This window comes from Sus scrofa, chromosome 16, assembly GCF_054392235.1.
Source record: "Sus scrofa isolate SSC_HxYL_T2T_F1_AM1 chromosome 16, Sscrofa_HxYL_maternal_Yorkshire_Landrace_v2.0, whole genome shotgun sequence".
Classification (NCBI taxonomy): domain Eukaryota; kingdom Metazoa; phylum Chordata; class Mammalia; order Artiodactyla; family Suidae; genus Sus; species Sus scrofa.
In genome coordinates, this window is record NC_139398.1 from 64,261,471 (window position 1) to 64,288,858 (window position 27,388).

Sequence of the window (27,388 nt, forward strand, 5' to 3'; positions counted from 1 at the left end):
ATAGATGCAAAAATCCTGAATAAAATACTAGGAAACCAAATTCAGCAGTATATTAAAAGGTTCATTCATTATAATCAAATGAGATTTATGTCTGAGATGTACAGATGCTTCAACACATACAAATCAATTAACGTGACACATCATATTAAAAGAATTAGAGAAAAAAATCATATCATCTTTATAGATGCAGAAAAAGTATTTGACAAAACTTAACATCTGTTCATGATAAACACTCAACAAATTACATATGGAAGAAATGTACCTAAACATAATAAAGCCATATATGATAAGCCTACAGTTAATATACTCTATAGTGAAAGCTTCTCCTCTAAGATCAGGAATGAGACAAGGGTATCTAATCTCATCACTCCTATTCATCAGAGCACTAGAAGCCCTTTCTAGAACAAAGAGGCAAGGAACATAAATAAAAGGTATAAAAAATGGAAAGGAACGAGTTCCTGCTGTGGCACAATGGGATCAGTGACGTCTCTAGAGCACTGGGACACAGGTGGGTTAAGGATCCAGCACGATGGGTTAAAGATCCGGCATTGCCACAGCTGTGGCTTAGGTTGTGGCTGTGGCTCATATCTGAACTCTGGCCCAGAAACTCCATATCCCATGGGGTGGCCAAAAACAATACAACAACAAAATGGCAAGGAAGAAGTTAAACTGTTTCTTGGCAGAAGACATTTTATGCATAGAAAATCCTAAAGGCTCCACCAAAAAGAATAAAAATGAAAGGCATCACACATTCTTTTTTTTTTTTTTTTTTTTTTTTTTTTTGTCTTTTTTGTCTTCTTGTTGTTGTTGTTGTTGTTGTTGCTATTTCTTGGGCCGCTCCTGCGGCATATGGAGGTTCCCAGGCTAGGGGTCGAATCGGAGCCGCAGCCACCGGCCTACGCCAGAGCCACAGCAACTCGGGATCCGAGCCGCGTCTGCAACCTACACCACAGCTCACGGCAACGCCGGATCGTTAACCCACTGAGCAAGGGCAGGGACCGAACCCGCAACCTCATGGTTCCTAGTCGGATTCGTTAACCACTGCGCCACGACGGGAACTCCCATCACACATTCTTATTTCAAACTAGAGTATAATGATTTAGAAATCAAAGCCATCAGTATGATACTGGCATAAAACAGACACAGGTCAATGGAACAGAACTGAGAGCTTAGAAATAAACTTAAGCATAAATAGTCAACTGATATTTGATAGGAGGGTCAAGAATAGTCAGTGGAGGAAAGACAATCTCTTAAATACATGGTGGTGGAAAAATTCATAAGTAAAAGAAGGAATCTAGATTCCTATGTTATTCTAGTCACAAAAATTAACATAAAATGGATCAAAGACTAAATGTATGATCTGAAGCCATGTAACTCTGAGAAGAAAATATAGGGGAAAAGCTCCTTGATGTAGATCTTGGAAATGGTTTTCTGGAGATGACACCTGGAGCACAACCAACAAAATAAAAAAAAACAAATGGGGCTGATGGGATTGAGATGGCTGAATAGAAGGACTGGAGCTCAACTTCTCTCCTAAAAACAACAAAATTCACAACTAAAGGCTGAGCATTCTTCACCCAAATGGACCGGAAACCTTAAAAAAGATATCCTACTCCAGAAGAAAAAGAGGAGGCCACATCAAGAGGTAGGAGGGGCGAGTATGCCATATAACCAACCCCATACCTCCTGGGTGGGAAGTGTCACAGACTGGAAACTAACTGGTTCACAGAGACTCACCTACAGGAATGAGAGGTCTGAGCCCCACATCAAACTCTCACGTGTGGGGATCTGGCACTGGGAGAAAGAACTCCTGGAGCACCTGGCATTGAAGGCCAGTAGGGCTTGTGTGCAGGAGCTCCACGGGACTGGGGGAATGGAGACCCCATTCTTAAAAGGTGCACACAGACTTTCACGTGCACTGGGTCCCAGGGCAAAGCAAAGTCTCCATAGGAATCTGGTCAAACCTGACTGCAGTTCTTGGAAGACATCCTCAGAAAACAGGGGTGAATATGGCTTGTTATGAGGGAAGGACACTGGAAGCAAAGCTCTCGGGAATATTCAGCAGCCGTTCCTTTCTCTGGAGGTGGCCATTTTAGGAAAATCTGGCCCCACCTGTCAGTGCTGAGACGCCCGAGGGCAAAAAACAATCCAGGTGGGATCACAGCCTCATCCATCAGTAAACAGGCTACCTAAAGACCCCCAGGCACACAGCCACCTCAAATTTCACCCAGAGACAAAGCCCTGCACACCAGAGGGACAGGAATCAGCTCCACCTACCAGTGGGCAGGCATCAGTCCCTCCCATTGGGAAACCTACAGCAAGCCCCTGTACCAACTTCAGCCACAAGGGGGGCAGGCACCAGAAGTAAGAGAGGCTACAACCCTATTATATGTAAAAAGGTCACCACACCAAAAACCTATAAAAATGAAAAGACAGAGAACTATAACTCAGATGAGGGAGAAAGGAAAAACCTCAGAAAATCTGCTAAGTGATCAGGAGATTCTCATCCTCAGGAAAAAGACTTTAGACTGTTGATACTGAAGATGATGCAAGACATTGGACATAAATTGGAGGCAGGGATGGATAATTTACAGGAAACACTGACCAAAGAGGTACAAGATATAAAACTTAAACAAGAAGAGATGCAAATACAATAACTGAAATAAAAAATTCACTAGAAGCAGCTAACAGCAGAATACAGGAGGCAGAAGAACAAATAAGTGAGGTGGAGGACAGATTAGTGGAAATTACAGATGCAGAACAGAAAAGTGAAAAAAGATTGAAAACAAAAGAAGAGAGTCTCAGAGAACTCTGGGACAACATTAAACTCAGCAACATCCATATTATAGGGGTGCCAGAAGAAGAGAGAGAGAAGGGGACGGAGAAAATATTCCAAGAGATAATAGCCGAAAACTTTCCTAACATGGGAAAGGAACCACTCACTCAAATCTGGGAAGTGCAATGAGTACCATATAAAATAAATCCAAGGAGGAATACACAGAGACATATTAATCAAACTGACCAAAATTAAAGACAAAGAGAAAATCTTGAAAGCAGCTAGGGAAAAGAAACAAATAACATACAAGGGAACCCCAATAAGGTTATCGGCAGATTTTTCAACAGAAACTCTGCAGGCCAGAAGGGAGTGGCATGATATACTTCACGTGATGAAAGGAAAAAAACCTCCAACCAAGATTACTCTACCCAGCAACGTTCTCATTCAGATTTAAAGGAGAAATAAAAAGCTTCACAAATAAGTAAAGCTAAGAGAATTGAGCAACACTAAACCAGCCTTACAACAAACACTAAAGGAACTTTTCTAGGCAGAAAAGAAAAGGCCGCAACCAGAAAGAAAAATACCACAAATGACAGGACTCACCAGTAAAGGTATATATACAGTGAAGATACGAAATCATCCATGCACAATTATGCCACCAAAATCAGAAATTGTGAGAAGAGGTGGGTACAAATGCAGGACAGTGGAGATGCATTGCAATTAAGAGACCAACAACTTAAAACAATCTCATATATTTATAGACTCTTATATCAAAACTTCAGAATAATGGCAAACCAAAAATCTACAACTGATACACAAACAAAGAAAAATCAACTCAAATACAACACTAAAGATAGTCATCAAACCACAAGAGGAGAGAACAAGAGAAGAAGGGAAGAAAAAAAGAGCAGCAAAAAGAAATCCAAAGCAATTAATAAAATGGCAATAAGAACCTACATATCAATAATTACCTTAAATGTTAATGGACTAAATGCCCCAACCAAAAGACAGAGACTGGCTGAATGGATACAAAAACGAGACCCATATATATGCTGTCTTCAAGAGACCCATTTCACTTCTAGGGACACATACAAATTGAAAGTGAGAGGATGGAAGAAAATATTTCATGCAAATGGGAATCACAAGAAAGCTGGTGTAGCAATACTCATATCAGACAAAATACAGTTTAAAATGAAGACTATTTTAAGGGACAAGGAAGGTCACTGCATAATGATCAAAGGATCAATCCAAGAAGAAGATATAACAATTTTAAACATCTATGCACCCAACATAGGTTCACCACAACATATAAGGCAATTGCTAGCAACCTTAAAAGGAGAAATCAACAATAATACAATCATAATGGGGGACTTTAACACCCCACTTGCAGCAATGGACAGATCAACCAGACATAAAATCAACAAGAAAACACAGGCCCTGAATGAAGCATTAAACTAGATGGACTTAATAGATATTTATAGGACACTCCATCCAAAAGCAACAGAATACACATTCTTCTCAAGTGCACATCGTACATTCTCTGAGACTGATCACATCCTGGGCTACAAATCCAACCTCGGTAACTTTAAGAAAACTGAAATCATATCAAGCATCTTTTTTGACCACAATGCTATACGACTAGAAATCAACAAGAAGAAGAGACTACTAAATGCAACTATACGCCAATAAAATGCAAAACCTAGAAGAAATGGTCAAATTCTTAGAAACGTACAATCTTCTAAGACTAAACCAAGATGAAATAGAAAAGGTGAATGGACCAATCACAAGAACTGAAATTGAAACTGTGATTAAAAAACTTCCAACAAACAAAAGTCCAGGACCAGATGGCTTCACAGGCGAATTCTATCAAACATTTAGAGAAGAGCTAACACCTCTCCTCCTGAAACTATTTCAAAAAAATTGCAGAGGAAGGGATACTCTCAAATTCATTCTATGAGGCCACCATCACCCTGATACCAAAACCAGACAAAAATAACACAAAAAGAGAAAACTACAGGCCAATTTCACTGATGAACATTGATGCAAAAATCCTCAACAAAATCCTAGCAAACAGCATCCAACAATACATTAAAAGGATTGTACATCATGATCAAGTGGGATTTATCCCAGGGATGCAAGGGATCTTCAATATCCGCAAATCCATCAGTGTGATACACCACATTAACAAACTGAAGAATAAAAACCATATGATCCTCTCAATAGACGTGGGAAAAGCCTTTGACAAAATCCAACACCCATTTCTGATAAAAACCCTTCAGGAAGTGGGCATAACGGGAACCTACCTCAACACGATAAAGGCCATATATGACAAACCCACAGCGAACATCATTCTCAATGGTGAAAAGCTGAAAGAATTCCCGCTGAGATCAGGAACAAGACAAGGATGTCCGCTCTCACCACTACTGATCAATATAGTTTTGGAAGTCCTAGCCACGGCAATCAGAGAAGTAAAAGAAATAAAAGGAATCCAAATTGGAAAGGAAGAAGTAAAACTATCCCTATTTGCAGATGACATGATACTATACCTACAGAATCTTAAAGACTCTACCAGAAAACTGTTAGAGCTCATCCACGAATTTGGCAAAGTTGCAGGATACAAAATTAATATACAGAAATCGACGGCATTTCTATACACTAACAATGAAAGAGCAGAAAAAGAAATTAGGGAAGCAATTCCATTTACCATTGCATCCAAAAGAATAAAATACCTAGGAGTAAACCTACCCAAAGAGACAAAAGACCTGTACTCTGAAAACTATAAGCCACTGATGAAAGAAATCAAAGATGACACAAATAGATGGAAAGATATATCATGCTCATGGATTGGAAGAGTTAATATTATCAAAATGACTATACTACCTAAAGCAATCTACAGATTCAATGCAATCCCTATCAAATTACCAAGGACATTTTTCACAGAACTCGAAAAAAATATTTTCAAGTTTGTTTGGAAGCACAAAAGACCCAGAATAGCCAAAGCCTTCCTGAAAAAGAAAAATGGAGCTGGAGGAATCAGGCTCCCTGACTTCAGACTATACTACAAAGCAATAATCATCAAAACCGTATGGTACTGGCACAAAATCCTATGGTACTGGATCAAGAAGATGTTGTATATATACACAATGGAATATTACTCAGCCAATAAAAGGAACGAAATACCGGCATTTTTAGCAACATGGATGGACCTAGAAACTATTATGCTAAATGAAGTCAGCCATACAATGAGACATCAACATCATATGCTATCACTTACAGGTGGAATCTGAAAAAAGGACAGACTGAACTTCTTTGCAGAACAGATGCTGACTCACAGCATTGAAAAACTTATGGTCTCCAGAGGAGACAGTTTGGGGGGTGGGGGGATGTGCTTGGGTTGTGGGATGGAAATCCTATGAAATCAGATTGTTATGATCATTATACAACTACATATGTGATAAATTCACTTGAGTAATAAGAAAAATTAAAATAAGAAAATAAAAAAAATATATAGAAAGAAATACATAATACTGTTTAAAGCAAAATGTACAACTTTGCCTTGTGAGGCTTATAATGCTATGTAGACATAACACATATGACATCTATCGCATAAAAAACAAGAAGGGATTAATGGACCCACACAGTTGCCAGGTTTCTACATTTTAGATAAAGTGTTAAAATTCTAAGTAGACTGTGAAAAGTTAAGTATATTGCAATCCCTGGAACAACCATTAACAAAATAATGAACCTATATAGCTAAAAAGCCAATAGATCAGAACTTGGTGCTAACTGGGCTAAGTGGAGTTCTTTAATGGGATGTGGCAGAGGATGCTAAAGATTATTCCAAGGAAAAGGAACAAATGGATTGATAATAAAATTGCTTGTAGCAAAGGAGATCAGAATGTACACTGTAATGGGTTGAACGGTGCCATCCCCCAAATATTTCTACCCATAATCTCAGAATATGACCTTATTTAAGGGTTTTTATAGATACAATTAAGTTAAAGATCTGGAGATAAGATCATCTTGGCTTAGGGTGGGCCAATTACAGGTTTTGCATAAGATAGAGACAGAGGAGAAACACAGAGACAAAGAGAAGAAGGCCATGTGAAGAAAGAGACAGAAATTAGAGTTGTGCTGCCACAAGGAACTCCAAGAACCACCAGAAATTGGAAGAGGTAAAAAAGGCAGAATAATGAAGTTGGGTCCTTACCTACACCAAACATAAAAATGAACTCATAAAACTATAAAACTCTTAAAAGGAAATAGGGGGATAACTTCATGACATTGGATTTATCAGTATCTTCTTAGACATGACACCAAAAGCACAGGCAACAAAATAAAAATATCATTTATGTAAAAATTTATAAATTTTGTACATCAAAAGACACTACCAACAGAGCAAAAATACTGAAGAAAATATTTAAAAACCATATATCTGATAAGGAATGAATATCCAGAATATATAAAGAACTCATACAACTCAAGAACAACAACAACAAAACACAATGGATAAAAGACTTAAAAGATTAAAAAAAAAAAAAAAGGCACATGAAGGATGCTCAACATCATTAATCATAAGAGAAATTCAGAGAGTGACCAAGATGACAGAGTAGAAGGAAGTAAAGCTCGCCTCCTCTCACAAGTACATCAAAAAATACAGTTTTATATGTAGAAAAACTCTCAGAGAATATGTACTGAATGTTGGCAGACCTCAGACTTCTGAAAAGTCAAGAAAAATCTCCATGTAACTGGGGAGTAAAAAAAACAAAAAACAAAAACAAAAACAAAAACAAACCAGAAAGGAAGCTGGATAGAACCTGAGCTACTAGAAGAGAGATGTGAAAGAGGAAAGGCTCTTGCACCCTGAGGAGCCCCTTCACCAGTGGGGAGACCAGCCAAGGTGGAGGGGGAATTTCAGAGCCACAGAAGACAGCTCAACAACCAGTCTGCAGAATGGAGAGAGACCTGCACAGACAGTCTGTGCCCCTGCCCTGCAAACCCCAGACTGAGATGTGCATCCCCATTGCAGGCAAGAAATGGGTGCTGAAGTTCAGGCTTCAGAGAGCAGACCCAGGGAGAGGACTGGGGTTGGCTGCACAGAGACCAAGGGGCTAGAGTGTGGTGCACCTGCAACTGAAGTTATGTGCAGAGGGAGCCGCAGCTTGCCATAACGTTGAAGCACCACTGTTGGAGGGTGTGCAAAGGGAAGGGTGGGGCCGCTGTAATAGTCCCTTTTTCTGAGTGTGTGATCTCAGCTAATAGGGTACCACCTCCACAATATCCAAGAGTGATTATAGCCATGGGCCCCAGGAATGGATGCAAGCAGCCACTGCTACCACTGTCACTGCTGTTGTAGGCTCTGGGGGAAGGCAACAGCCACCACATCTGCACACCTCCTACCAAGGGGAGAATGGTCGGCACACAGTGAGGAAAGAGGCACTAGACATCCATACTAAAAACAGCCCTGGCAACAAAAATATTAAACTTATGCAAGCAACACAGGGATGCTTTCATCTGAACATATCCTTCTAACATCATGGTAGATAACTATTTCTCCTAAACTCACAGAGTAAGAGAAATGTAAGTAAAATGAAGAAGCACAGGAGTTATTCCCAGTTAAAAGATCAAGAGAATTCCCTTGAAAGAACAAACAATGAAATAAACCTATGAAGTTTAATAGACACCAAGTTCAAAATGGAGATAATGAAAATACTGAAGGAATTAAGAAAGGTTATGGAAATGCAGATTACTATAAAAAGAAATTAGGAGTTCCTGTAGTGGCGCAGTGGTTAATGAATCCAATTAGGAACCATGAGGTTGTGGGTTCGATCCCTGGCCTTGCTCAGTGGGTTAACAATCCGGCGTTGCCGTGAGCTGTGGTGTAAGTTGCAGACGCTGCTCGGATCCCGCGTCGCTGTGGCTCTGGCGTAGGCTGGAGGTTACAGCTCCAATTTGACCCCTAGCCTGGGAACCTCCATATGCCACGGGAGTGGCCCAAGAAATAGCAAAAAGACAAAAAGAAATTAAAAGAGGAACCAAGAAAAATTAGAAAATTCATTTGCTGAGATGAAAGCTCAGCAAAAGGCAATGAATACTAGAATGAATAATGTAGAAGAATGAAGAAGTGATTTGGAAGATAGAATAATGGGAATCAACTAATTAGAAAGAAAAACAGATTGACTGATTGACTGATTGCCTTTTTAGGGCCACAGGTGTAGCATATGGAAGTTCTGAGGCTAGGGATCAAACAGGTGCTACAGCTGCCGGCCTACGTCACAGCCATAGCCATTACAGATACGAGCCAAGTCTGCAACCTACACAACAGCTCATGGCAATACCAGATCCTTAACCCACTGAGTGAGGCCAGGGATCAAACCTACATCTTCATGGATACTAGTTGGATTTGTTTCCACTGTGCCACAACAGGAACTCTGAAAACCAGATTTTAAAAAATGAAAATAATACGAGACCTATGGAATAATAAAAAGCATGCCAATCTATGCATAACAGAGATTCTCAAGGGAGAAAAAGAGAAAAGGGGATCAAAAAAGTATTTGAAGAAATCACAGCTGAAAACTTAAAGAAAAAAACATATCTAGGTATAGGAAGCACAGAGAGTACCAAATAAGATGAACCCAAACAGACCTACAACAAGACACATTATAATTAAGATGGGAGTTCCCATCATTGTGCAGCAGAAACGAATCCAACTAGGAACCATGAGGTTGCAGGTTCGATCCCTGTCCTTGCTCAGTGGGTTAAGGATCTGGCATTGCCATGAGCTGTGGTACAGGTCGCAGACGTGGCTTGGATCTGACGTGGCTGTGGCTGTGGTGTAGGCCAGCAGCTGCGGCTCCAATTAGACTTCTAGCCTGGGAACCTCCATATGCTGATAGTGCAGCCCTAAAAGGCAAATAAAAAAATAATAATACAAACAGCAAAAATTAGGAGTTCCCGTCGTGGCACAGTGGTTAACGAATCTGACTAGGAACCATGAGGTTGCGGGTTCGGTCCCTGCCCTTGCTCAGTGGGTTAATGATCCGGCGTTGCCGTGAGCTGTGGTGAAGGTTACAGACGTGGCTCGGATCCCGCGTTGCTGTGGCTCTGGCGTAGGCCGGTGGCTACAGCTCCGATTGGACCCCTAGCCTGGGAACCTCCATATGCCGCGGGAGCGGCCCAAGAAATAGCAACAACAACAACAACAACAACAAAAGACAAAAAGACAAAAAAAAAAAAAAAAAAAAAATTAAAGAAAGGGTTGCATAGGCAGTGAGGGGAAAACAAAGTAAATTACAAAGGAACCCTCATAAGGCTATCAGCTGATTTGTCTATGGAAGTGTTATAGGCCAGAAAAGAGTACCCCAAAAGATATTCAAAGTCCGGAAAGAGAAAAATCTACAAATTAGAATACTCTACCCAGCCAGGTTATAAATAGGAGAGATAAATAATTTCTCAGATAAGCAAGAACTAAAAGGATACAACAATATTAAAACTATCTTAAAAGAAATATTGAAAGGCCTTGTCTCAATAGAAAAGAAAAAACTATAGAATACAGGAAAGCACAATTGGAAAGTAAATCACTTAAATAAACCAGTATAGATTCAAAAAGAAAAAAAATTTTTAAATTTTTTGGTGAAAGTGATAATAATCACAATAAACAGCAAAAAGATAAACATGAAGATGTAAAAGAGGACATCAAAAATCATAAAATGTGAGAGAGGAGAGTAAGTAAATGTAGATTTTTTTTTAAAAAAGAATGTTTATAGGGAGTTCCTGATGTAGCTCAGGGGGTTACAAACCCAGCTAGTATCCATGAGGATGCAGGTTCGATCCCTGGCCTTGCTCAGTGGGTTAAGGATCCAGTGTTGCTGTGAGCTGTTGCACAAATTGCAGACATGGCCCGAGTCCCGTGTTGCTATTGGCTGGCAGTTGCAGCTCTGATTTGACTCCTGACCTGGGAACTTCCATATGCTGCAGGTGTGGCCCTAAAAAAAAAAAAAAAAAAATGTGTTTAAGGAGTTCTCTGCTAACCTAAAGGTTAAGGATTTGGCACTGTCACTGCTTTGACTCAGGTTTGATCCCTGGTGCAGGAACTTCCACATGCCACAAGCGTGTGTGCCCCGCCCCCAAAGGAAACATGAGAATGTGTTTGAGCCTATGTGACTATTGATCTAAAGAAAGTAGATATAGGATAAGAACAACATACTTGAAAACTTGGGAAACCACAAGTTAAAAACATACAATAGAGTCACAAACCAAAAAGAAGAGAACACAAGGATAAAATGAAATAAATAATTAAGCCACATAAGAAAAAAAGAAAAAAGGCACAAAGAAGAAACACAGAGTCAACTAGAAAACAAGGTTTAAAATGGCAACTACTACTTATCTATCAGAGTTCCCACTGTGGTGCAGTGGGTTAACGATCTAGTCTGTCTCTGTGGAGGCACTAGTTTGATCCCTGGCCCAGCACAGTAGGTTAAATACAGCATTGCTGCAGCTGTGGTGTGGGTCACAGCTCTGGCTCAGATTCAGTCCCTGGCCTGTGAATTTCCATATGCCACAGGTGTATCCAAAAAAGAAAAAAATATCAATAATTACCTTAAATGTCAATGGACCAAATGCTCCAATTAAAAGACATGGAGTCAGAGGTAAGATGGCAGAGTAGGAGGACTTAAGCTCACCTCCTTTCAGGAAAACACCCAAATCATAACTAACTGCTGAACAAACACTTTTGACTGCAAACAACCAAAAAAGACATCCTACACCCAAAGACAAATAAGAAGCCTCATCTGTAGGAGGGGTACTTCTGTGATAAAAGCAATCCCATACCTGCCACCTGAGTGACCCAAAGCCTGGAAAATAATGTATCAAAAATAACTAAGGAGGGCTCAAGATAGAGGAGGAGTAATATGTGGCGCTCACTTTCTCCTGCAACACACACACACACACACACACACACATACACACACATAAACCACATCTACATGTAGAACGATTCACACAGAACATCTACTGAATGCTAGCAGAAGACCTTAAATCTCCAAAACGGGCAAGAAACCCTTCACTTAACTGGGTAGGGCAAAAGGAAAAAAAGTGAGAGAAAGAAGGGGGAAAAAATGGAATGAGGACAAAACCAGCACTCCAGAGAGGGGGCTGTGAAAGAGGAAAGGAATCCACACCCTGGGAAGCCACCCAACTGATGGGGAAATCAGCCAAGATGGAGGGACCTCAAAGCCTTGGAGAAAAGTGGAGCAGCCAGAGGAAGGCAAAGCAGGGAGAGAGCAGCAGAAACAATTGGTACCACTGCCCCTGGACACCACAGCCAGAGATGCTTGGGTGGAGGCTGGATGCTGAAACTCAGGCTCCAGAGGTCAGTTTTGAGGGAGGACTAGGGTTGGCTGTGTGGAGACAGCCTGAGGGGCTATGGAGTGGTGTGCTGCAGGCTGGAGAGAGGAGCGCCACAGCCAGGCAAATCTGGGAGGAGGCCTGGGCCCACAGGATAAGCAAGGCAGCATTGTTGGAGAGGGTGAGAAGAGGAGGGGTAGACCCCCATAAGAATATCTTTCTCTGTGCATACATGGGCTCTCAGGCGGCAGGTGCTTCTTGTGTGTGGGCTAAGGGTAGTGGAGCATCTCTTGCACAACCTACAGGTGGTGGGGGCAAACTACCACAGCCATCTCAGACTCCAGAGGTGGGCATGGCCTGCCACCACAAGGGGTCTGTGAACAGCACCACCTGTGGCCCCATCGCCTCAGAGGTCAGCACAGAGGAGGGCACTACAACGGAGTACCGCCCATTGTTGCTCTCTCTCTCCTGAGAATGCACATGCCCTACTGTTGCCACTGCTAAACATTCTGGGCAACACCCACCTGAAGGTCATTGCCACTTCTCAGGGCCCTGCAACCAGGAGCAGCCCGTGCCACCTCCCTGGCAGGTCCTCACCACTGTGAAGGGCTCAGCAACCAGGCACTGGCTACTAGCCCTACCCATTGCCTCCATCTCCCTGGATGTACATGCATGATGTACAACTGCACACCCCCTATCAAGGGGAAAACAGCCTGCACACATGGAGGAAAGAGATAGCAAGCATCCAAACCAAAAGCAGCTCTCATGCAAAACAAAGAAAAAAAAAAAAAGTAAGCCCTCAGAAACTACCTGGGGGCACTCTCACATATATATATATATCACAGCCCTCCAGGACTATGATAGTTGTTTTCCTAAAAACACAGAATAAGAAAAATATAAGAAAATATGACAAAAAAAAAAAGGGAGTTCCCATCGTGGCGTAGTGGTTAACGAATCCGACTGGGAACCATGAGGTTGTGGGTTCGGTCCCTGCCCTTGCTCAGTGGGTTAACAATCTGGCGTTGCTGTGAGCTGTGGTGTAGGTTGCAGATGCAGCTCAGATCCCACGTTGCTGTGGCTCTGGCATAGGCTGGAGGTTACAGCTCCGATTCGACCCCTAGCCTGGGAACCTCCATATGCCATGGGAGTGGCCCAAAGAAATAGCAAAAAGACAAAAAAAAAAAAAAAAAAAAAAAAAAAAGACAGAGCTCAGGAATCATTCTCAGTTAAAAGAATAGGAAAATTTCTCTGAAGGAGTAACCAATGAAACAGACCAATGAAGTCTAATGGGCCCCGAGTTCAAAAAGGAGACAGTGAAAATACTGAAGGAATCAAAAGCAGATATGAACACTAATGCAGATTACTTTAGAAAGAAACTAGAAAAATATGAGGAGCCAAGCAAAATTGGAAAATTCGTTTGCAAAGATGCAAGCTGAATTAAAGGCACTGAAGAGCAGAATGAATAATGCAGAGGAATGAATAAGTGACTTGGAAGATAGAAACATGGAAATCACCCAATCAGGACAGGAGACAGAAAAGCAAATGAAAAAACATGAAAGCAATATAAAAGACCTGTGGTATAATATAAAGTGGGCCAATCTATATAGGGATTCCAGAAGGAGAAGAAAAAGGGGATTGAAAATACGTTTTAAGAAATTATGGTTGAAAATTTTCCAAATCTAAAGGAAGCAGGTATCAAGATACAGGAAGCACAGAGGGCCCAAACAAGCAGAACCCAAACAGACCCACATTAAGATAATAAAACTGGCAAAAGTTAAAGATAAGGAGAGGATTCTAAAGGCAGCAAGAGAAAAACAAAGTGTTAATTATAAGGGAACTGCCCCCTCCCAATAAGGCTATCAGCTGATTACAGAAACACTACAGGCCAGAAGAGAGTGGCAAGATATATTTGAAGTTCTAAAAGGGGAAAATTTGCAGCACAGAATACTCTTTAGCAAGAATATAATTTAAAATAGAAGGAGAAATAAAGAATTTCTCCAGCAAACAAAAACTGAAAGAGCACAGCGATGCTAAACCCATTCTAAAAGAAATACTGAAAGGACTCCTCTAAATAAAAAAGAAGTAAGAAGATACAGGATGGAGGAAATCACAATTGGAAAGTAATCATCTAAGCCAGTATACAAATCTAAAAAAAACACAAAAGCAAAAAACCTATTGTAAAAGCCAAGATAAAAACAAAGGATGGCAAAAGGATAAACATGATTTAAAAAAAGACATCAAAAGCATAAAATTGGGAAAGGAAAGTAAGAAAATCTACAGACTCTTTTTTTAAGAATGTGTTTGAAACTGTATGAGTAACAGGCTAAAGCAAGCAATATAAGAATGGGTTAACATACTTGGAAAAACAGGGCAACCACAAATCAAAAATAAACAATACATTCACAAAAACTAAAAAGAAGAGGACACAAGCATAAAGTAAAAGTACATTAACCACAAAAAGAAAGGAACATAGAAAAGAGAAACAGAATCAACTGCAAAACAAGGTTTAAAATGGCAATACATATTTATCAATAATTACCTGAAATGTCAATGGACCAAATGCTCCAATCAAAAGACACAGAGGGGCAAACTGGATATAAAAATAAGAGCCTACAATATGCTGCCTACAAGAGACTCACCTTAGGGCAAAGGACACATAAATTGAGAGTGAGGGGGTGGAAAAAGATATTTCATGTGAATGGAAAACACAGAAAAGTGGGAGTTGCAATACTCATAACAGAAAAAATAGACTTTATAAACAAAGGCCATAAAGAAAGACACCATTTAATGATAAAAGGGTCAATTCAAGAAGAGGCTGTTTCACCTGTCAATATATATGCCCCTAATATAGTAGCACCCAAATACATACAACAAATACTAACAGACATAAGAGGAGAAATTGATGAGAATACAATGTCCACTTACATCAGTGGACAGACAGATCCTCTAGATAGAAAATCAATAAGGCAACAGAGATCCTAAATGACATAATAGGAAAGTTAGACTTAATTGATAATTTCAGGCTATTACATCCCCAAAAATCAGAATATACATTCTTTTCAAGTGCACATGGAACATACTGGGGCACAAAATGAACCTCAGCAAATTTAAGAGTATAGAAATTATTTCAAGCACCTTCTCTGACCTTGCATGAAACTATAAATCAACCACAAGAAAAGAAATGAGAAAAAACTGACTACATGGAGACTAAACAACTTGCTACTAAAAAACCAGTGGATCAATGAAGAAATCAAAAGGGGAATTAAAAATACCCTGAGACAAATGACAATGAAGGCACAATCATTCAAAAATCTATGGGATACTGCAAAAGCAGTTCTTAGAGGGAAGTTTATAGTGATATAGGCCTTCCTTAAAAAAGAAGAAAAATCTCAATTCAACAAGTTAACCTACCACCTAAAAGAATTAGAAAAAGAACAAATGTAACCTAAAGTCAGCAGAAGGAAGGAAATCATAAAGATCAGAGAGGAAATCAATAAAATAGAAATTAAAAAAAAACAATAGAAAAAACCAATAAAATCAAGAGCTGATTCTTTGAAAGGGTAAGCAAGATTGACAAACCTCTGGCCAGACTCACCAAGAAGAAAAAAGAACTCAAATAAACAACAACAAAAATAATAAACAAAAAGGAGAAATCTCAACAGATACTCCAGAAATACAAAAAACAAAACAAAACAAAAAAAAACCATAAGAGAATACTATGAACAGTTATATGCCAAATTTGACAACCTAGAAGAAATGGACAACTTTCTAGAGACATACAGCCTGCCAAAGCTGAAATCAAGAAGAAACAGATCAATTGAATAGACTGATCACTAGAAAGGAAACTGAGTATGTAATAAAAGCATGTGCTACAAACAAAAGTCCAGGACCAGATGGCTTCACAGATGAATTCTACCAAACATACAAAGAACTTATACCTATTCTTCTTAAAAGTTTCCAAAAGGTTGAAGAAGAAGGAATACTCCCAAAGACATTGTATGAAGCCATGACCACCCTAATACCAAAACCAAAGATGCTACCAAAAAAAAAAAAAATTATAAGCCAATATCTTTGATGATCATAGATGTAAAAATTCTCAATAAAATTTTAGCCAATCAAATCCAACAATATATAAAAAAGATCATACACCACAATCAAATGGGATTCATCCCAAGTTCACAAGGATGGGTCAACATATGCAAATCAATCAACACTATACAACACATTAACAAAAGCCACATGACCATCTCAATAGATACAGAAAAAGCATTTGACAAAAATCCAATATCCATTCATGATAAAAACTTTTCACAAAGTGGGTATGGTATAAAGGAAACATATCTTAATATATTCAAAGCCATTTATGACAAACCCACAGCCAACATAATACTCAATGGAGAAAAGCTGAAAGCCTTCCCACTAAAATCTGGAACAAGACAAGGATGCCCACTGTCACCACTCTTATTCAACATAGTATTCGAAGTCCTAGCCAGAGCAATCAGACAAATGAAAGAAATAAAAGAGGAGTTCCCGTCGTGGCGCAGTGGTTAACGAATCCGACTAAGAATCATGAGGTTGCGGGTTCGGTTCCTGGCCTTGCTCAGTGGGTTAAAGGATCTGGCGTTGCTGTGAGCTGTGGTGTAGGTTGCAGACACGGCTCGGATCCCGCGTGGCTGTGGCTCTGGCATAGGCCAGCGGCTACAGCTCTGATTAGACCCCTAGCCTGGGAACCTCCATATGCCACAGGAGCGGCCCAAGAAATGGCAAAAAGACAAAAAAAAAAAAAAAAAAAAAAAAAAAAGAAATAAAAGACATCCAAAATGGGAAGAGAAGAGGTAAAATTGTCACTCTATGCATATGACATGGTACTATATGTAGAAAATCCTAGGGTCTCCACCCAAAAACTACTTCACCTGATCAACAAATTCAGTAAAGCAGCAGGATTCAAGATTAACATTCAGAAATTGGTTGCATTTCTGCATACTAACAATGAAACATTAGAAAAGGGATATGAAAACACAATACCTTCTAAAATTGCACCCAAAAAATTAAATACCTAGGAATAAACCTGTTCAAGGGGTGAAAGATTTATATGCTGAGAACTATAAAACATTAATCAAGGAAATTAAAGAGGATTCAAAGAAATGGAAAGATATTCCATGCTCCTGGACTGGAAAAATTAATATAATTAAAACAGCCATAGTACCAAAAGCAAACTACAGATTTAATGCAATCTCTCATATTACTCATGACATTTTTCACAGAATTAGAACAAACAATCCAAAAATTTATATAGAACCATAAAAGACCAGAATTGCCAAAGAAATCCCGAGGAACAAAAACCAAGCAGGAGGCAAAACTTTCCCAGACTTCAGGCAATATTACAAAGCTACAGTAATCAAGACAGTGTGCTACTGGTACAAAAACAGACATATAGACCAATGGATCATAACAGAGAACCCAGAAATAAACCCATACATCCATGGTCTATTAATTTTTGACAAAGGGAAAAAGACAGTTTCTTAAGCAAGTGGTGCTGGGAAAACTGGACAGCCGCATGTAAATCAATGAAAATAGAACACACCCTCACACCATGCAAAAAATAAATTCAAAATAACTTAAAGACTTACACTTAAGATACCAGAAAACTCCTAGAAGAGAACACAGGCAAAACATTCTCTGACATCAACTGTACAAACGTTTTCTTAGGTAAGTCTCCCAAGGCAATAGAAATAAAAACAAAAATAAACCAGTGGGGCCTAATCAAACATACAAGCTTTTCAACAGCAAAGGAAACCATTAAAAAAAAAAAAAAAAAAAAAAAAAGAAAGACAAGTGAGGAATGGGAGAATATAGTTGCATATGATGCAAATGACAACGGCTTAATCTCCAAAATAGACAAACAACTCACACAACTCAACAGTAAAAAAACAAATAACCCAGTTTAAAAATGGGCAGAAGACCTGAATAGACATTTCGCCAAAGAAGATGCACAGATGGCCTGAAAAAATGCTCAACATCACTAATTATTAGAGAAATGCAAATCAAAACTACAACGAAGTACCACCTCACACTGGTTATAACGGCTATAATTAAAAAGTCTACAAATAACAGATGTTGGAGAAGGTGTGGAAAAAAGGGAACCCTCCTTCACTGTTGGTGGGAAGGTAAACTGGTATAACCACTATGGAAAACAGTATGGAGGTACCTCAGAAAACTAAATATAGAACTATCAAGTGATCCAGCAATCCCACTCCTGGGCATATGTATGCACAAAACTTTCATTGAAAAAGATATATGCACCCTTACGTTCACTGCACCACTATTCACAATAGCCAAGACATGGAAACAACCTGAATGTCCATCGACAGATGAATGGATTAAGAAGATGTGGTACATATACACAATGGAATACTACTTGATTATAAAAATAGAACAAAATGCCATTTGCAGCAACATGTTTGGAACCAGACTTTTTTTTTTTGTCTTTTCAAGGGCCGCACCTGTGGTATATGGAGGTTCCCAGGCTAGGGGTCGAATCAGAGCTGTAGCTGCTGGGCTATGCCAGAGCCACAGCAACACAGGATCCGAGCCGTGTCTGCGACCTACACCACAGCTCACAGCAATGACAGATCCTTAACCCACTGACCGAGCCCAGGGATTGAACCCACAACTTCATGGTTCCTAGTCGGATTTGTTAACCAGTGAGCTGTGACAGGAACTCCTGAACTAGACATTTGTATTTGTATTTGTGTGTGTGTGTGTCTCTTATTAGGGCTGCACCCATGGCATAGGGAGGTTCCCAGGCTAGGGGTCCAATCGGAGCTACAGCTGCCAGCCTATGCCAGAGCCACAGCAATGTGGGATCCGAGCCATGTCTGCAACCTACACCACAGCTCATGGCAACACCGGATCCTTAACCCACTGAGCAAGGCCAGGGATCGAACCCGCTACCTCATGGTTCCTAGTCAGATTCGTTTCTGATGCACCATGACAGGAACTCCCTGGAACTAGACATTTTAATGCTAAGTTAAGATAGTCAGAAAGACAAAGACAAATACCATATATTATCATTTATATCTGGAATCTAATATATGGCACAAGTGAACCTATCTACAGAAAAGAAACAAACTCATGAACATGGAGAACAGACTTCTGGTTGTTAAGGGGGAGGGGGAGGAAGTCGAATGGACTGGGAGTTTGGGGTTAGTAGATGCAAACTATTGTATTTGGATTGGATAAGCAATGAGGTCCTGCTGTATAGCCAGGGAACTATATCCAGTCACTTGTAATGGAACATGATGGAGGATAATGTGAGAAAAAGAATGAGTATACATGTATAACTGGGTCACTTTGCTGTACAGTAGACACTGACAAAACACTATAAAAAAAGAAAAAGAAAAAGCAATCCAAACACTAAAGACATCACTCATGGAGTTCCCTTCATGGCTCAGTGGTTAATGAACCTGACTAGGATCCATGAGATGTGGGTTCGATCCCTGGCCTTGCTCAGTGGGTTAAGGCTCCAGTGTTGCCATAAGCTGTGGCATAGGTCATAGATGTGGCTTGGGTCCTGCATTGCTGTGGCTGTGGTGTAGGCTACTGGCTGTAGCTCTGATTCGACCCCTAGCCTGGGAACTTCCATATGTTGCAGGTGTGGCCCTAAAAAGCAAAAAAAAAAAAAAAAAAAAAGACATCACTCATGATTAGAGAAGTGCCAATCAGAACTACAATGATGATCAGTGATAGGGAAGATAGAATAATGGAAATCACTCAATCCGGTCGACAGAAAACCGAATCAAAAAACTGGAAAGCAATATAAGAGACCTATGGGATAACATAAAGCGGGCCAATCTACGCATAATAGGAATTCCAGAAGGAGTAGAAAAAGATAAGGGAATGGAAAATATATTTGAAGAAATTATCGATGGAAACTTCCCAAATCTAAAGGATACTGGATTCAAGATACAAGAAGCACAGAGGGCCCCAAACAAACTGAACCCAAACAGACCCACACCAAGACACATCATAATAAAAATGGCAAAAGTTAGTGATAAAGAGAGGATCCTAAAGGCAGCAAGAGAAAAACAGAATGTTACCTACAAGGGAACCCCCATAAGAATATCAGCTGATTTCTCTACAGAAACACTACAGGCCAGGAGGGAATGGCAAGAGATATTTAAAGTGCTAAAAGGAAAAAATATGCAACCTAGAATACTCTATCCAGCAAGAATATCATTTAAAATAGAGGGGAAATAATAATTTTTCCCAACAAACAAAAACTTAGAGAATACAGCAACAGAAAACCCAGGTTAAAGGAAATATTGAAAGGGCTTCTCTAAACCAAAAAGAAAGGAAGGAAAGGGAAGAAAAAAGAAAAGAAAAAAAAAAAAAGAAGAAGAAGAGGAAGAACTAGGACTGAGGAAACTGCAATCAGAGAGCAGTCACTCAAATAAGCCAGCACACAGATTTAATCATGAACATGCTTCAAACAAAATAAAATTAAAAAGAAAAAAATAAAAAAGAGTCATCAAAACCATAAAATGTGGGCAAGGGATGTTAGGAAGTAAATAACCCTTTTTGTTTGTTTGTATGTCTCTCTTCTTAATTTTAATATAGTAATTAAGTGTTTGAACTTACAGGACCATCAGGCTAAAACACACAATTATGGGAAGGGGTTAGCATACTTAAAAAACAGGGCAACCACAAGCCAAAACCAAATATTGCATTTGCAAAAAATGAAAAAAAAATACACTCAAGCAGATAATAACAGGAGACCATCCAACCAAAAAAAAAAAAAAAAAAAAAAGGAAGAATGGAGAACCATAGAATCAACTGGAACACGAGGTTCAAATGGCAATAAATAATCATCTATCAATTATCACCTTAAATGTCAATGGGCTTAATGCCCCAATCAAAAGACAGAGTGGCTGGTTGGATAAAAAGGCAAAAACCTTCAATATGCTGCCTACAAGAAACTCACCTTAGGACAAAAGTACATATAGATTGAAAGTGAAAGGGTGGGGAAAAATATTTCACGCCAATAGACATGACAGAAAAGCAGGAGTTGCAACACTCATATCAGACAAAATAGACTTTAAAACAAAAGACATAAAGAAAGACAAAGAAGGACACTATTTAATGATTAAGGGATCCATCCAAGGAGAGGATGTTACTATCATCAACATATATGACCCAAATATAGGAGCACCCAGATACATACAACAAATATTAACAGACATAAAGGGAGATATTGATGAGAATACAATCATAGTAGGAGACCTAAATACCCCCCTCACATCAATGGACAGATCTTCTAGACAGAAAACCAATAAAGCAACAGAGATCCTAAAGGAAACAATAGAAAAGTTAGACTTAATTGATATCTTCAGGACACTACATCCAAAAAAATCAGAATACACATTCTTCTCAAATGCTCATGGAACATTCTCAAGAATCGACCACATATTGGGACACAAAGCGAATCTCAATAAATTTAGGAGCGTAGAAATTATCTCAAGTATCTTCTCTGACCACAATGCCATGAAATTAGAAATCAACCGTGGGAAAAGCAAAGAGAAAAAACCTACTACATGGAGACTAAACAACATGCTACTAAAAAACCAATGGGTTAATGAGGAAATCAAGAAGGAAATTAAAAACTACCTTGAAACAAATGATAATGAAGACACAACCTCTCAAAATCTATGGGATGCTGCGAAAGCAGTGCTCAGAGGGAAATTTATAGCAATCCAGGCCTTTCTCAAAAAAGAAGAAAGATCCCAAATTGACAACTTAACCCTCCACCTAAATGAATTAGAAAAAGAACAAAAAAGTCCTAAAATCAGCAGAAGGAAGGAAATTATAAAGATCAAAGAAGAAATCAATAAAATAGAGACTCAAAAAACAATAGAGAAAATTAATAAAACCAAGAGCTGGTTCTTTGAAAAGGTGAACAAAACTGACAAACCCCTGGCCAGACTCACTAAAAAGAGGAGAGAAAGAACCCAAATAACCAAAATTATAAATGAAAAAGGAGAAATCACAACGGATACAGCAGAAATACAAAAAACCATAAGAGAATACTATGAACAACTGTATGGCAACAAGTTTGACAATCTGGAAGAAATGGACAATTTTCTAGAATCTTACAGCCTGCCAAAACTGAATCAAGCAGAAGCAGACCAACTGAACAGACCCATCACTAGAAATGAAATTGAGGAGTTCCCGTCGTGGCGCAGTGGTTAACGAATCCGACTAGGAACCATGAGGTTGCGGGTTCGGTCCCTGCCCTTGCTCAGTGGGTTAACGATCCGGCGTTGCCGTGAGCTGTGGCGTAGGTTGCAGACGCTGCTCGGATCCCGCGTTGCTGTGGCTCTGGCGTAGGCTGATGTCAACAGCTCCGATTCAACCCCTAGCCTGGGAACCTCCATATGCCGCGGAAGCGGCCCAAGAAATAGCAACAACAACAACAACAACAAAAAAGACAAAAAGACAAAAAAAAAAAAAAAAAAAAAAAAAAAAAGAAATGAAATTGAAGAGGTCATAAAATCACTCCCTACAAATAAGTCCAGGACCAGATGGCTTCACAGGTGAATTCTATCAAACATATAAAGAGGAATTGGTGCCCATCCTCCTTAAACTCTTTCAAAAGGCTGAAGAAGAAGGAATACTCCCAAAGACATTCTATGAGGCCACCATCACCCTCATTCCAAAACCAGACAGAGATACCACCAAAAACGAAAACTATCGCCCAATATCATTGATGAATATAGATGCAAAAATTCTCAACAAAATCTTAGCCAACCGAATCCAACAACATACCAAAAAAATTATACACCATGACCAGGTTGGGTTCATCCCAGGTTCACAAGGATGGTTCAACATACGCAAATCAATCAGCATCATACACCACATTAACAAATGAAAAGTCAAAAATCATATGATCATCTCAATAGACGCAGAAAAAGCATTTGACAAAGTCCAACATCCATTCATGATCAAGACCCTCGCCAAAGTGGGTATAGAGGGAACATTCCTGAATATAATCAAAGCCATTTATGATAAACCCACAGCAAATATAATACTCAATGGGGAAAAACTGAAAGCCTTCTCACTCAAATCTGGAATAAGACAGGGATGCCCACTCCCACCACTGCTCTTCAACATAGTTTTGGAAGTCTTAGCCAAAGATATTAGACAAACAAAAGAAATAAAAGGCATCCATATAGGAAGAGAAGAGATAAAACTGTCACTGTATGCAGATGACATGATACTATACATAGAAAACCCTAAGGACTCAACCCCAAAACTACTTGAACTGATTAATAAATTCAGCAAAGTAGCAGGATATAAGATTAACATTCAGAAGTCAGTTGCATTTCTGTATACCAGCAATGAAATATTAGAAAAGGAATACAAAAATACGATACCTTTTAAAATTGCACCTCACAAAATCAAATACCTCGGAATACACCTGACCAAGGAGGTAAAGGACCTATATGCCTAGAACTATAAAACTTTAATCAAAGAAATCAAAGAAGATGTAAAGAAATGGAAAGATATTCCATGTTCCTGGATTGGAAAAATCAATATTGTAAAAATGGCCATACTACCCAAAGCAATCTACAGATTCAATGCAATCCCTATCAAATTACCCATGATATTTTTCACAGAACTAGAACAAACAATCCAAACATTTTTATGGAACCCCAAAAGACCCAGAATCACCAAAGCAATCCTGAGAAACAAAAACCAAGCAGGAGGCATAACTCTCCCAGACTTCAAGAAATACTACAAAGCCACAGTCATCAAAACAGTGTGGTACTGGTATCAAAACAGACAGACAGACCAATGGAACAGAATAGAGAACCCGGAAATAAACCCTGACACCTATGGTCAATTAATCTTTGACAAAGGTGGCAAGAACATAAAATGGGAAAAGGAAAGTCTATTCAGCAAGCATTGCTGGGAAACCTGGACAGCTGCATGCAAAGCAATGAAACTAGAACACACCCTGACACCATGCACAAAAATAAACTCCAAATGGCTGAAAGACTTAAATATACGACAGGACACCATCAAACTCCTAGAAGAAAACATAGGCAAAACACTCTCTGACATCAACAGCATGAATATTTTCTCAGGTCAGTCTCCCAAAGCAATAGAAATTAGAGCAAAAATAAACCCATGGGACCTCATCAAACTGAAAAGCTTTTGCACAGCAAAGGAAACCCAAAAGAAAACAAAAAGACAACTTACAGAATGGGAGAAATAGTTTCAAATGATGCAACTGACAAGGGCTTAATCTCTAGAATACATAAACAACTTATATAACCCAACAGCAAAAAAGCCAATCAATCAATGGAAAAATGGGCAAAAGACCTGAATAGACATTTCTCCAAAGAAGATATACAGATGGCCAACAAACACATGAAAAAATGCTCAACATCGCTGATTGTAAGAGAAATGCAAATCAAAACTACCAGTCAGAATGGCCATCATTAATAAATCCACAAATAACAGGTGCTGGAGGGGCTGTGGAGAAAAGGGAACCCTCCTGCACTGTTGGTGGGAATGTAAACTGGTACAACCACTATGGAGAACAGTTTGGAGATACCTTAGAAATCTATACATAGAACTTCCATATGACTCCACAATCCCACTCTTGGGCATATATCTGGACAAAACTCTACTTAAAAGAGACACATGCAGCCGCATGTTCATTGCAGCACTATTCACAATAGCCAGGACATGGAAACAACCCAAATGTCCATCGACAGATGATTGGATTCGGAAGATGTGGTATATATACACAATGGAATACTACTCAGCCATAAAAAAGGATGACATAATGCCATTTGCAGCAACATGGATGGAACTAGAGAATCTCATACTGAGTGAAATGAGCCAGAAAGACAAAGACAAATACCATATGATATTACTTATAACTGGAATCTAATATCCAGCACAAATGAACATCTCCTCAGAAAAGAAAATCATGGACTTGGAGAAGAGACTTGTGGTTGCATGATGGGAGGGGGAGGGAGTGGGAGGGATTGGGAGCTTGGGCTTATCAGACACAACCTAGAATAGATTTACAAGGAGATCCTGCTGAATAGCATTGAGAACTTTGTCTAGATACTCATGTCGCAACAGAAGAAAGGGTGGGGGAAAAACTGTAATTGTAATGTATACATGTAAGGATAACTTGATCCCCTTGCTGTACAGTGGGAAAATTAAAAAATATATATATACATAAAAAAAAAGAAAAAGCAATCGAAACACAACACTAAAGATAGTCATCAAACCACAAGAGAAGAGAATGAGAGAAGAAAAAAGACCAACAAAAACAAATCCAAAACAGTTAATAAAATGGGAAGGGGAGTTCCTGTCATGGCTCAGTGGTTAACGAATCCGACTAGGAACCATGAGGTTGTGGGTTCAATCCCTGGCCTCACTTAGTGGGTTAAAGATCCGGCGTTGCTGTGAGCTGTGGTGTAGGTTGCAGACATAGTTTGGATCCAGCGTTGCTGTGGCTCCAATGTGGGCCAGCAGCTACAGCTCTAATTAGACCCCTAGCCTGGGAACCTCCATATCCTGTGAGTGTGGCCCTGAAAAGCAAAAAATAAAATAAAATAAAAATTTAAAAAAATTAAAGAAAAATAAAATGGCAATAAGAACATAACATCATAATTACCTTAAATATTAATGGACTAAATGCCCCAACCAAAAGACAGAGACTGGCTGAATGGATACAAAAATGAGACCCATACATTTGCTGTCTTCAAGAGACCCACTTCAGTTCTAGGGACACTTACAAATTGAAAGTGAGAGGATGGAGGAAATGTTCCATGCAGATGGAAATCAAAAGAAAGCTGGAGTAGCAATACTTAGACAAAATAGACCTTAAAATAAAGAATAAGAGACAAAGAAGGACATTACAAAATGATCAAAGAATCAATCCAAGAAGAAGATATAAAAATTGTAAATATATACCCACCCAACACAGGATCACCTCAATATATAAGGCAACTGCTAACAACCTTAAATGGAGAAATTGACAATAACACAGTAATTGTGGGGGACTTTAACACCTCACTTACAGAAATGGACAGATCATCCATATAGAAAATCAACAAGGAAACACAGGCCTAAAACGATTCATTAGACCAGATGGACTTAATAGATATTTATACAACATTCCATCCAGAAGCAGCAGAATACACATTCTTCTCAAGTGCAGATGGAACATCCTCTAGAATAGACCACCTTCTAGGCTACAAATCAAGCCTCAGTAAATATGAGAAGTGAAACCATATTAAGCATCTTTTCCGACCACAATGCTTTATGAATGGAAATCAACCAAAAGAAAAAAACTGCAAAAAACACAAATAGGTGGACACTAAAGAACATGCTACTAAACAACCAATGGATAACTGAAGAAATCGAAAAGGAAATAAAAAAATACCTAGAAGCAAATGACAACAAAGACACAATAGTCTAAAACCTATGGGATGCAGCAGAAGCAGTTCTAAGAGGGAAGTTTATAGCAATACAAGCCTACCTCAGGAAACAAGAAAAATCTCAAATATACAACCTAACTTTACACCTAAATCAACTAGACAGAGAAGAACAGACAAAACCCAAAGTTAGCAGAAGGAAAGAAATTATAAAGATCAGAGCAGAAGTAAAAGAAACAGAAATAAAAGAAACCACAGAAAAGATCAATGAAACTAAAAGCCGGTTCTTTGAAGACATCAACGAAATTGATAAAGCCTTAGTCAGACTCATCAAGAAAGAGAGAGGACTCAAATCAATAAAATTAGAAATGGAGTTCCCTTCATGGCTCAGCAGTTATCAAACCCCATTAGGATCCATAAGGATGCGGGTTTGATCCCTGGCCTTGCTCAATGCGTTAAGGATCCAGCGTTGCCATGAACTGTGGTGTGGATCACAGATGTGGCTCAGATCCTGAGTTGCTGTGTCTGTGGTGTAGGCCAGTGGCTGTAGCGCCGATTTGACTCCTAGCCTGGGAACTTTCATATGCTGCAGATGCGGTCCTAGAAAGCAAAAAAAAAAAAAAAAAAAAAAAAAAAAAAAAAAAAGTTACAATGGACATCACAGAAATACAAAGTAACTATATGCCAATAAAATGGACAACCTAGAAGAAATGGACAAATTCCTAGAAAAGTACTATCTTCCAAGACTAAACCAAGATGAAATAGAAAAGGTGAACAGACCGATCACAAGTACGGAAGTTGAAAC

General features: G+C 39.2%; 1 long non-coding RNA gene across 1 annotated transcript; it reads right to left on the reverse strand.

The window, feature by feature from the left end:
* Positions 1-807: 807 nt before the first annotated feature.
* On the reverse strand, positions 808-26,952 carry LOC146395627 (uncharacterized). The gene is made up of 2 exons (XR_014831623.1): positions 26,487-26,952; positions 808-4,438 (listed from the first exon to the last, which is right to left on the reverse strand). It is a non-coding gene; the product is annotated as an uncharacterized LOC146395627 (long non-coding RNA).
* Between the last annotated feature and the right edge of the window lie 436 nt (positions 26,953-27,388).